Here is a 10,589-nt window from a genome sequence, read left to right as displayed (position 1 = left end):
GGAGGGCTTTTGAAAAAACCTGCCTTATTAGTACTGGACCATTTTAGAGCACATATTAGCGAAACTACAAAAAAGTGCTTTAAAGAAGCGAAGACTCATCTAGCTGTAATTCCTAGAGGTCTTACCAGCCAGTTGCAACCTCTCGACGTTTCCATCAACAACCATTTAAGGTCTTTATGCAAGAAGAGTGGAACAAATGGATGGCTGCTGGTAATCATGATCTGACACTTACTGGACGAATGAAGAGGCCCACTATCACTCAAGTTTGTGAATGGGTGAAAACATCATGGCACTCGGTGAAGGAGGAAATCGTTGTACAGTCATTCAAAAAATGTGGCATTAGCAATGCTTTGGATGCAAATGAAGATGACATTTTATATGAAGATAACAAAGAAAGTGATGTCAGTGATTGTGAGCAACTGAACTTCATAAATTCTGACTCTGGCACTGATGAGTTCTTGGAGTTCACAGAAGACTAGAAGAGTCCTCAAACCTAAAATACCCTCTTAATTTGTTAATGACAGTGATGATGGTTCTTAATGCCACTGTTGACTGCTGTTCACTGTACATGGTTGTAATATGATTCTGATATACCGGTTGTTTATTAAATAGTTTAGTACAACATTTCTTGCTGGTAGCTATGTAGAGAAGGACTAATAACTCTGCTTAGTTTCATTTGTACATCATGAGAAGTACATCAGGGGAAACCTCTAATGAACGCCCCTCATATATATCTTTTTTAAAATTCTAATAAAGTTCCTTTGCAAACATGCTAGTCTGTGATCATGCTTTTAGCCTAGGGGTGCTTTTTTCCAATAGTTGTGAGCATGGGTAGAAATCCCGGGTCTCGCTGCAGGAGTCTGCAGTTTGGCTCCATCCCTTGTTGTTGATGTGTATGTGTGAAGACAAGACAGAGACTGGGGAAAGCGGGGGAGAAATTCCATTCAGTTTGTGCATTCTAAAGGGAACCTATAGGCACATTCTAGAATCATATTGTGATAGGTCACTCCAATGTCTGTTGAGGGGTGCAAGGTTCTGGGGTCTTGGCACTTAACCAGGCTTTGTGCTTCCTTGGAATGAGGCACAATAGTGTCTTTTTTATGTACTTTTCCCCACACATATATACAGCTTGGCTCTTGGATGGAAGGGGGGCGCAGCATTACATCTCCCTACAGCAAACCAGCACTGGACTCCAAGACATCTCCATGCCTCTGTCCCAGCCTGCCAAGGTGGTTCTGACCTTCAGCCCCCATATTGAGGTCTTCTAATTTCCACTTCCTTGTTCTCATAACACCTTGCCCCAAAACCTCTGTGTTAAAGGACAACTTTTCTCCAGTGTGACATCACACCTACGTTGCCCTGGCAACTTGCCTCTCGGTTACCCTTTTGTCTTGTAAAAGGTCTTTGTGATGGGTTAGTAGCAGGGCCACCATCTCCCTAGAGCGCGCGCCACCCACAGTGGCGTTGGGGAGTGTTGTGCGCCCACCAACCAGCTCCCCCCCCCCCCGCGCCACAATTTAAAACAGACAGGCCGAGCAGGTAAGAGGCAGATAGCTATTTATGTTGTTAGCTGTTATGAAGATAATAAGCAGAAGGTGGATGTACACACGAAATAAAGCCAGCCAGGTACTACTAGTCCCCAAGCAAGTTCAGCCTCCAAAATCAGTATCAGTACCTCTAGCCAACCAGCTCCAAAAATTTACAATTATAGCATTTTCCTGCAGGACAAATTATTCCGATTTCATCTTTGTTGTGGTCAGTGCTTCTCTGCAAGAAGGACATTGCAAGAAATCTGTTCTGAGAGGGGCAGTAGCTACACCTTTACTGAAGAAGCCTCCTCTCAGCTTGGTTATTTTGGAAATTACAGACCAGTTTCCAAATTAACAGTTTTGGCTAAAATCATTGAGCGAGCAATGATTCCATCTCTTTATGACTTAGCGTTGACTTAGGGCCCGTCCGCTTGACCCACCACTTTCCCCAGGGGGGAACCCACTGTTTACCTCTGGATCAGAGCAAAGTCAAGGGGGTTTTCTGTGGAATGTCATTTATCCTGATTTAGAGCTGAATAACAGGTTGGACCTGTGCTTTTCCTTCTCTAGGAGACCTATGTGGTCTGACATGTACCTTCTTTCAGCTGATATTATCCTTTAATATAGGGGTAGCCAGCATGCTACTGAATTGTAACACTTCTAATCTCTGCCTGTTGGCCATGCTGGTTGGGTTGGGAGTCCAGCAACATCTGAAGGACACCATAATGGCTGCCCCTGCGTACACCAATAGCCTGCATTTCCTTCATCATGGAACTCGAGGTTAGCATTCATGGGATTCTTAGGCAAACTCTCATCGAACGGTAAAATATAATAATAATAATAATAATAATAATAATAATAATAATAATAATTTAAATCATTTTTGTTGATTTTCCAATAAAAAACATCCAATTAATATATCCAATCATAATACTCCAGTTAAAATAAAAAACTAAAATAAAAAACCAAATTATAATTATTAATTTTTCGGAGCTCCCCACGTTCTGGATCTCTGAAGCATATCTCCACATCTCTGTCCTGCCTCTCCTCGTTGTTTCCATATTTCCCACATCTCGATTTTGACGCTTTATAATAATAATATATTATTTATACCCCACCCATCTGGCTGGGTTTATTTATTTATTTACATTTATTTGTATGTGCGCATGCAGACAATCATTATTACCCCATATTAAATTGCCGTGTTGGCACTTTGCGATAAATAAGTGGGTTTTGGGTTGCAGTTTGGGCACTCGGTCTCTAAAAGCTTTGCCACCACTTCTCTAGAGGCAGGAAATCTCATGCCTAGGGACCAAATGCAGCCCTCCAGGCCACTGTGCCCCATGGGACTCTCTCCAGACCACTCCTGCTCTTCTGAGATACTAGAAATGTGCACTGGTGTATAGTAAAGGTAAAGGTAAAGGTACCCCTGCCCGTACGGGCCAGTCGTGACCGACTCTAGGGTTGTGCACTCATCTCACTCAAGAGGCCGGGAGCCGGCACCGTCCGAAGACACCTCCGGGTCACGTGGCCAGCGTGACGAAGCTGCACTGGTGAGCCAGCACCAGTGCCGCACACGGAAACGCCGTTTACCTTCCCGCTATAAAGCGGTATCTATTTATCTACTTGCACTTAGGGGTGCTTTCGAACTGCTAGGTGGGCAGGAGCTGGGACCGAATGACGGGAGCTCACCCCGCCGCGGGGATTCGAACCGCCGACCATATGATCAGCAAGTCCTAGGCACTGAGGTTTTACCCACAGCGCCACCCGCGTCCCCCTGGTGTATAGTACCTCCTGTATATTAGTAGAGACTTTGTGCAGGGCTCATAAGCAGCTGGGTGGTGAGACTTTCTTATAAGCTGGTACACTTTGCTACCTAGAAAGCTACACCTTGGTGGATAGGTTGGAACATTTTGGTAGGCTGCTAAGTGTCCTTTTCCATAACTTGAAAAATAATCAGAATACGTTGGGTGTTTTAAGCCATCTTTGTATTCCAGTGTCACTCCCAGGAAATGTATTGGCCAGAATTTGATTCTTAAGATCAAATGCGCATGCATTTTTCATTTTGCCTCTTAGGTCTGTTCTCATCTATCCCAGCCCCCAACTAGGCAAAAAGTATGTTTCATCTGTGTTGTGTTCAAATCTGTTTGCATCACATCACAGAGGGGAGCATGAGCAGATGTAAGCTTACAGAACGTAGTATAAGATCATACTGAGCAGAGATTAAAGGAACTGGCAGCTCTGGTTTTCATTAATGTAGAATGTGTCCAGTAAATTTAGGACTACGATTTATGGAGCCTGAAGGCTTTCAGATTTGCTGAAAGAAAAGGGTGAAATCAAAACTTCGATCATAGACAGTCATGGGCATTTCTAAGCACTCTGTGGAATATCACCAACATTATAACTGTTGCTGAATTGAATTTTTTGCAAGGTTTTTTAAAATAATAATAATAATAATAATAATAGTAATAATAGTAATAATAATAATAGTAATAATAATAATAATAATAATAATAATAATAATAACAATGCCAAAGTCCCTCAAAAACTGCACCTTAGCATTTGTTGACTTTTCTTGCACCTGCTTACACCTGCTGCTCAAGTACCATTTGCCAACACACCTCTCCCATTTCAATTCTTCCATGTCCTGGGCCAATTGCCAACCACACACAGTGATCACACACAGCAAGGTCTAAGGAAACTCCTCCCCCTCACTGCGTGCTCCTTGGGGATATGACCCTGACATGTGTACCGTGGCCCCATTGGCTAACATTCACCCCGATGAGCCTGACAGGCCCAAACAACACTCTGGCTCCATTATTAGTCAGATATTTTCCAAAATCCATTCACCTACATGAACCAAATGCCAGTTAGCCAGATTCTCAGAAAACACCACTCCAGTCATGAAGACAACATGGTGGACTAGGGATTGATTTGGCTGGAGATTAGGCTATTCAAATTCACTCCACACCACACTCTCCCCTCTTCTCATTGAGACAAGCACCCTCCCACTTCTTTTCCATTGTGGTCTCTGCTAGTTGACTTCTTTGAGGGGAATGAGAAGGATTTTTTTCAGGTGACACTAATTGGCCCATGTCACATAGTTTTCGCTTACTTCCTTACACCATGTCCCCCAGTTACCAAAATACTCAACTGTCAATGCACTGCAAAAAAAGAACCTGTTTTTCTTGTCACAATAAGGCAGATGACACAAATCCAAAGTGTGTCTACTCAGAAGTAAGTCTTACTGAATTTAATGAGGCTTACTCCCAGGTAAGATTGCAGCAGGGTGATCCATGCATTCTTCTTTTTTTGAGGCAAGCCTTGTCATTGCAAATGTGAGGCAATGTGATTCGTTATCATTATGTCATTTTCAGGGCAAAGATATGAAGAGACAAAATGAGAAAATATGGCATCTTGTCAGAAAGGAAAATCGTAAACACTTGTTTCAGGAGAGGGAGTGCTTCTCAGGGCAATTTTTTCCCTAAGCAAAATATAAATATGTGCTGAGAAGAGAAAGTACTGGAGCACAAAGAGCTGGAAAGTGTTACTATCATTATCCTGCTTTTTATGAATGTATTTTAGGACTTTCTCCCTGACTGGGGAGCCTTACTGGGATTAGCCAGAGTTTGCATTATGTATTTGTCTGTAAGGAAGGCACTGGGGGGTGACAACAGGAATTCTAACAAAAACAGAAAGTTTTCCTTTTTTAGGGTAGTTAATTCTCCATGAACTATTGCTCATATATGCACACATGATGCTCTGCAGAACTTCCTTTTTGTATGTAGAAACTTCAACATTGCTGAAGATGACTGGGAGTGGCCACCGAGACCATATAACACCGGTCCTGAAAGACCTATATTGGCTTCCAGTATGTTTCCGAGCACAATTTCAAGTGTTGGTGCTGACCTTTAAAGCCCTAAACAGCCTCGGCCCAGTATACCTGAAGGAGCATCTCCACCCCCATCATTCAGCTGAGACTTGCCATGGACAAATTCAATGATATTTGGAATCCATTCTTACAAATACTGTAATAGGTTAAGATCTGGTGAAGTACAATAACAACTGATTGACTAATTGTGTGAGTGTGGAAATGGATAAAAGCCCCCCATCCAAAAAATGACTATCATCAGTGTAGGTAAGGGGAAAAAATATTTTTTATCATCTACAATACTGTCTTATTTATTTTATAGTACAGTACATTGATTATTGCTTTCATTTTTTGGATCAATGGTCCTGTTGTTGTTGTTGTTGTTGTTGTTGTTGTTGTTGTTGTTGTTGTTGTTTCATCATTTAGTTGTGTCTGACTCTTTGTGATCCCATGGACCAGAGCAATTCACATTATATTGCTGTTTTACGGGTTGCTTTTAAAAATCTGGAACGGTTTAATCCGTTTTGCATTACTTTCTATGGGAAAGCATGCACTGGTTTTGGAACACCTTGGTTTTGGTAAGGACTTCCAGAAAGGATTAAGTTTGAGAACCAAGGTACCATTGTAATTAAAATGGAATAGAACCCCTTGCTGTAGACTTCCAAAGGGAATCAAACGTGGTACAGTTCTGTCCCTGCAGGTTCCACGCCACTTGGGGAAGTAGAGGCACACAACATTTTTATTTTTTTTAAAAGACTTCCACTAATATTGGTTTCAATATCTATCCACTTTGCAGTACATTGGTACCTTGGGTTAAGAACTTAATTAGTTCCGGAGGTCTGTTCTTAACCCGAAACTGTTCCTAATCTGAGGTACCACTTTAGCTAATGGGGCCTCCTGCTGCTGCCACCCCACTTGAGAGCGATTTCCGTTCTCATCCTGGCGCAAAGTTCTTAACCTGAGGTACTACTTCTGGGTTTGCGGAGTCTGTAACCTGAAGTGTTTGTAACCTGAAGTGTATGTAACCCGAGGTACTACTGTATCTAAATGGCAGTATATGCTCTTCACCACATGCCAGATTATAATATGGTGTGCATATGAAGTACACGAAGACACTCTCGAACGAAACTTCAATACACACTGCAGCACAGATTAAAAACATGCAAATGTGTGGCCTAAATGATTAAAATATATGGCTTTGTTTAAAGCTGCATTAATAAAATTTCAATTAAAAGTTAAACGAGCTCTGGTTTTTATGAAGGGATGTGAAACACTCAATTAATTTATGTCCTAAACTGTGAACTGTTTCTCCAGAAAAAAAAAAGGATGGGCTCATAATATGTAATATGTAAAGCTGTAGTTAATGCCTTACTGTGTGATGCCCCCCCTCAAAAAACCAGTCATTTTGACATGTCTAACTGGCTGGAATAAAAATGAGTCATAATAATTACTTCTCTGAATCCTGCTGAGTTCATATGAGCTGCCTGGGAGTAATAGCAAGATGGCAAGTGCACATTCCCTCCCCTCAGCCCTCCATTTGACAGTCAAAAGTGCATATGCCGAATTAACAACCATCCACTAGTCTGATTATAGCAGCACATGAGGAATATCTTTGAGGAGTACACTGCACATCTAACCTCTTGTGGTTTGTTCAGGTGCATGGTTATGAAAACAACAGTGAGCTGGAGCAACCTTAACATAAACGAGCTGACACAGATACCACAAGCCTACTGAACTACTGCTCTTTCCTAATTGTAGATCAAAGCATCAGGTGAAAACATGCGTATAGCAGCCATTCAAGAATAGACATCCACTGCCCTTTCAGCAGAAGGAGACCTCACCTAGGTGATGTATGGAGCACTGAAAAGTTCATCTCTCCTCTTTGCACTTAAAATAGAAAATGCTCTGTAAAATAGAAACAGCTGTGACAATAAATAGAGCTGTACCAAATCACCACCCCATGTTTTGACATACTTTCCACTCCTCTGTGAAAGTGGAGTGTTGCTAGCTTGCCTGGTGTGTGTGTTGGGAGAACTTTGGTGAAATGGGGTGGGGTGGTCAAGGAGATTCGGTACTTTAAAATAATTATAAACCTCACATTAAGGTTTTCCCCTGAACAGAATGGTTTCTTCTTACATGATATCTTTTTCTGAACTCTGCCCTTCCCCAGTGTGTTGAGGTGAACTCTTAACAATAGGTTGGGCAACACATTATATTCATCACATCAAACAAAACCAGGTGTAAGTTGGGCTCTGACTCTGAAGTTCCCCCAAAGCGGGAATAAATGTCTAGAAGGGAGGGAGTCATAGGAAAACACAGAAGAAGCAAGAACCACTGCCTCTCTCCATCCATTTGCCCATCCATTGTTAATCTCTGCTTATCTGATCTTCCCTTTAGCATTTAATAGCCACTGCTCCTTTCCTTGAGGACATTTAACCACTCAGAGAGAGATAAGTCAAGAAAGATAAATAATGGAAGGGAAGGGAAAGGTGACAAACAGCTCCCACTTCCTTACTGGGAAGGCAGTTTAAAGTGTAAGAGGAGGTTAAACTGCCTTCCTTCGTTTACATTTCAGGAGCGAGGGGCCAGATTCTGAGGATGAGAGAAAATAAAGAGCACTCCCATAAGTTCCTCCTTGCTCACCAGAAGGACCCGGAATGATTTGCTTGAAATTTGACTGCACTCTTAAAAATAACCACAACTACACACACACACACACACACACACACACACACACAAACACACACACACACGCTCCAATTTCAAGGCTTGTAAAGTGGGCCCGATTCATATGACCCCGTTGTATGTTTATCTATGATCCTCTCCAGCCTTCTCTGCCTGATTACGGGGAGCTTCAAAGTGCTAAGCAGATAGTATATGTAGCTAATAATACAATAATAATAATACCTTTATTGTCATTGTACAACCTGTGTACAATGAAATTAAGCTACTTTTGATGTGATTGACGTTATGTATAACTAGGCTCAAATCTGTCTTTTGACAACTTCATTTTATAATCCTGGTAAGCTGCCTTCTACTGAGTTGGACCATTGGTCCATCTCCCTCAGTTATTATTGACACTGGTTGGCAGCAGGTCTCTGGGGTTCCAGACAGGAGTTTTCTTCAGCCCTAGAAGGAGATTCCAAGGATTGAACCTGTGATCTTCTGAATGCAAGGCACTTGCTCTGCCACTGAGCTGCATCTGCTTTAGAATGCCGTGCTGACAAAGTCATGCACTTAGCCAAGTGTTCAGCAACTTCTTTTTCCCTTCCCTCTCTTTATTTCCTTTTTGTGCTTCTGCAGAAAATTAACTGCTATGTAGTGCTGCTTCTTTGTATGCATGTAAGGTGTGCTTGTGGATCACTGAATAAGGCCCCATTACAGACCTTAAGCACCACCATTAGTTTAGTTTTAACATGTATAAAATTCGGTAGGAAATCATTTATATTCATCTGCAGACTGTGGTAGAATGGGATAGTATGCTCTATTTGCCCTGGCTAATAGACTTTGAGGCTGAACAGCCTTTGGTCTAAGGGGAAGCAGTGGACTGCTTTTGCTTAGCTTATTTATTAATGTGACTTCAGCACGCGCAGTGCCGATACCACCACCTTCTGCCACTGACCAAGTCAAATTCTTCTGTTGTTGAAACAGATTGCTAAAGGCAACTTGTCGTTGAAGTTAAATTATTGTTGGAATCAACAGATCATTCAAAAGCCTTCTCAGAATCCAAGGAAGTTGAATTTCAAGGTTGTTTCAACTCCTTGCTGCATCTAATATACTAATAAGGGGTGGATCCTGGCAAAGTTCACCGACTTGTTGTTCTTTAGTCGTTTAGTCGTGTCTGAATCTTCGTGACCCCATGGACCAGAGTACGCCAGGCACTCCTATCTTCCGGCAGTTTGGTCAAACTCATGCTGGTAGCTTCGAGAACACTGTCCAACCATCTCATCCTCTTTCCCAACATCAGGGTCTTTTCCAGGGAGTCTTCTCTTCTCATGAGGTGGCCAAAGTATTGGAGCCTCAGCTTCAGGATCTGTCCATCCAGTGAGCACTCAGGGCTGATTTCCTTCAGAATGGAGAGGTTTGATCTTCTTGCAGTCCATGGGACTCTCAAGAGTCTCCTCCAGCGCCATAATTCAAAAGCATCAATTCTTCAGCAATCAGCCAGTTCACCGTCTACAGATCTGAAATTCAAGCCATACCTTGACTGTGTACTACATTGTTCTAGTCATTCTTCCTGCCTCAGCATTCAAACTGCAGTAGAGATATAGTAATCCTGGTAAGGATTACTGACATAATATATAGTAAGTACAGTACTTTGAACATAAAACACATAGGTGGCTGCCTTATATGAATTAGGACTATTGAGTCACCTAGACCAGGGGTGTCACAGTAGTTCTACTGTGTTTCAGGCAGTGGGTTTATCTTCCTTACCTTTTGCGCTGCTCTTTCCGGCCAGAGGTCCTTGCTTAAAAGCTCTGCGTCTGAGTTTCCCCCCCAACAAGCTTTCCCTGTGAAAGCCTACTCTTTGGTAGCAAACATCAATTTGGGTTTTCTGCGGGTTGCCACTTGATCTGACTGAGCTTTAATGAGCAGGTTTTCACAGGGAATGCTTTGGAGCAAAAGAAAAGAAAAATGGTGGTGTGGACACAGAGCTTTGAAGCAACTGCTGTGCCTGTAAAGATTGGAGGAAATGTAAGTGCTGATAAACTCAGAGGGTCCTCCCTCCACTTAACTGCAAATAATGGAGCTTAAACTTATGGACTCTTGCATGTGAAGCCAAGATCTCTCTTGGCATCATACACCTTATAAAACTTAAGTAGTGGTAGCAAACACTGGCCAGAAAAGCAAATGTTATACCATTACCCCTTTAGGTGGAACCAGGACCTGCCCAAGATTTTTTGCTGTCTGAGGCGAACCAGAAAATGGCAACCCTCTGGGAATTCTGGGAATTGTGGCTTGTTAAAGGTGCTTAAGAGAGCAATCAATCACCTTGCCAACCCATTTTCTTTAGTGAGCATCAAAAAACAAGTTATTGGAATGAAAGGGTTGGATCTATTGACTCTGAATGCCTTTCTTCTGCACTATGCATAAATACACACATACACATAAATGTTTCTCCCCCCCTCTCTTTTTCTTTCATTTTCTTTTTCAATTCTACTTGCTCTCCCTTCTCACCTTCATTTCTT

The 10,589-nt window shown here is 42.1% G+C and overlaps 1 long non-coding RNA gene across 1 annotated transcript; it reads left to right on the top strand.

Moving 5' to 3' along the window:
- Window positions 1-1,503: 1,503 nt before the first annotated feature.
- LOC307211636 lies at window positions 1,504-7,261 on the top strand. The gene is made up of 3 exons (XR_013836559.1): window positions 1,504-1,539; window positions 5,318-5,400; window positions 7,159-7,261. It is a non-coding gene; the product is annotated as an uncharacterized lncRNA (long non-coding RNA).
- The last annotated feature ends 3,328 nt before the right edge of the window (window positions 7,262-10,589 follow it).

Source organism: Podarcis cretensis (genome assembly GCF_951804945.1).
Source record: "Podarcis cretensis genome assembly, chromosome: 3".
NCBI lineage: Eukaryota > Metazoa > Chordata > Lepidosauria > Squamata > Lacertidae > Podarcis > Podarcis cretensis.
This window is presented reverse-complemented; position numbering and strand designations above follow the sequence as displayed.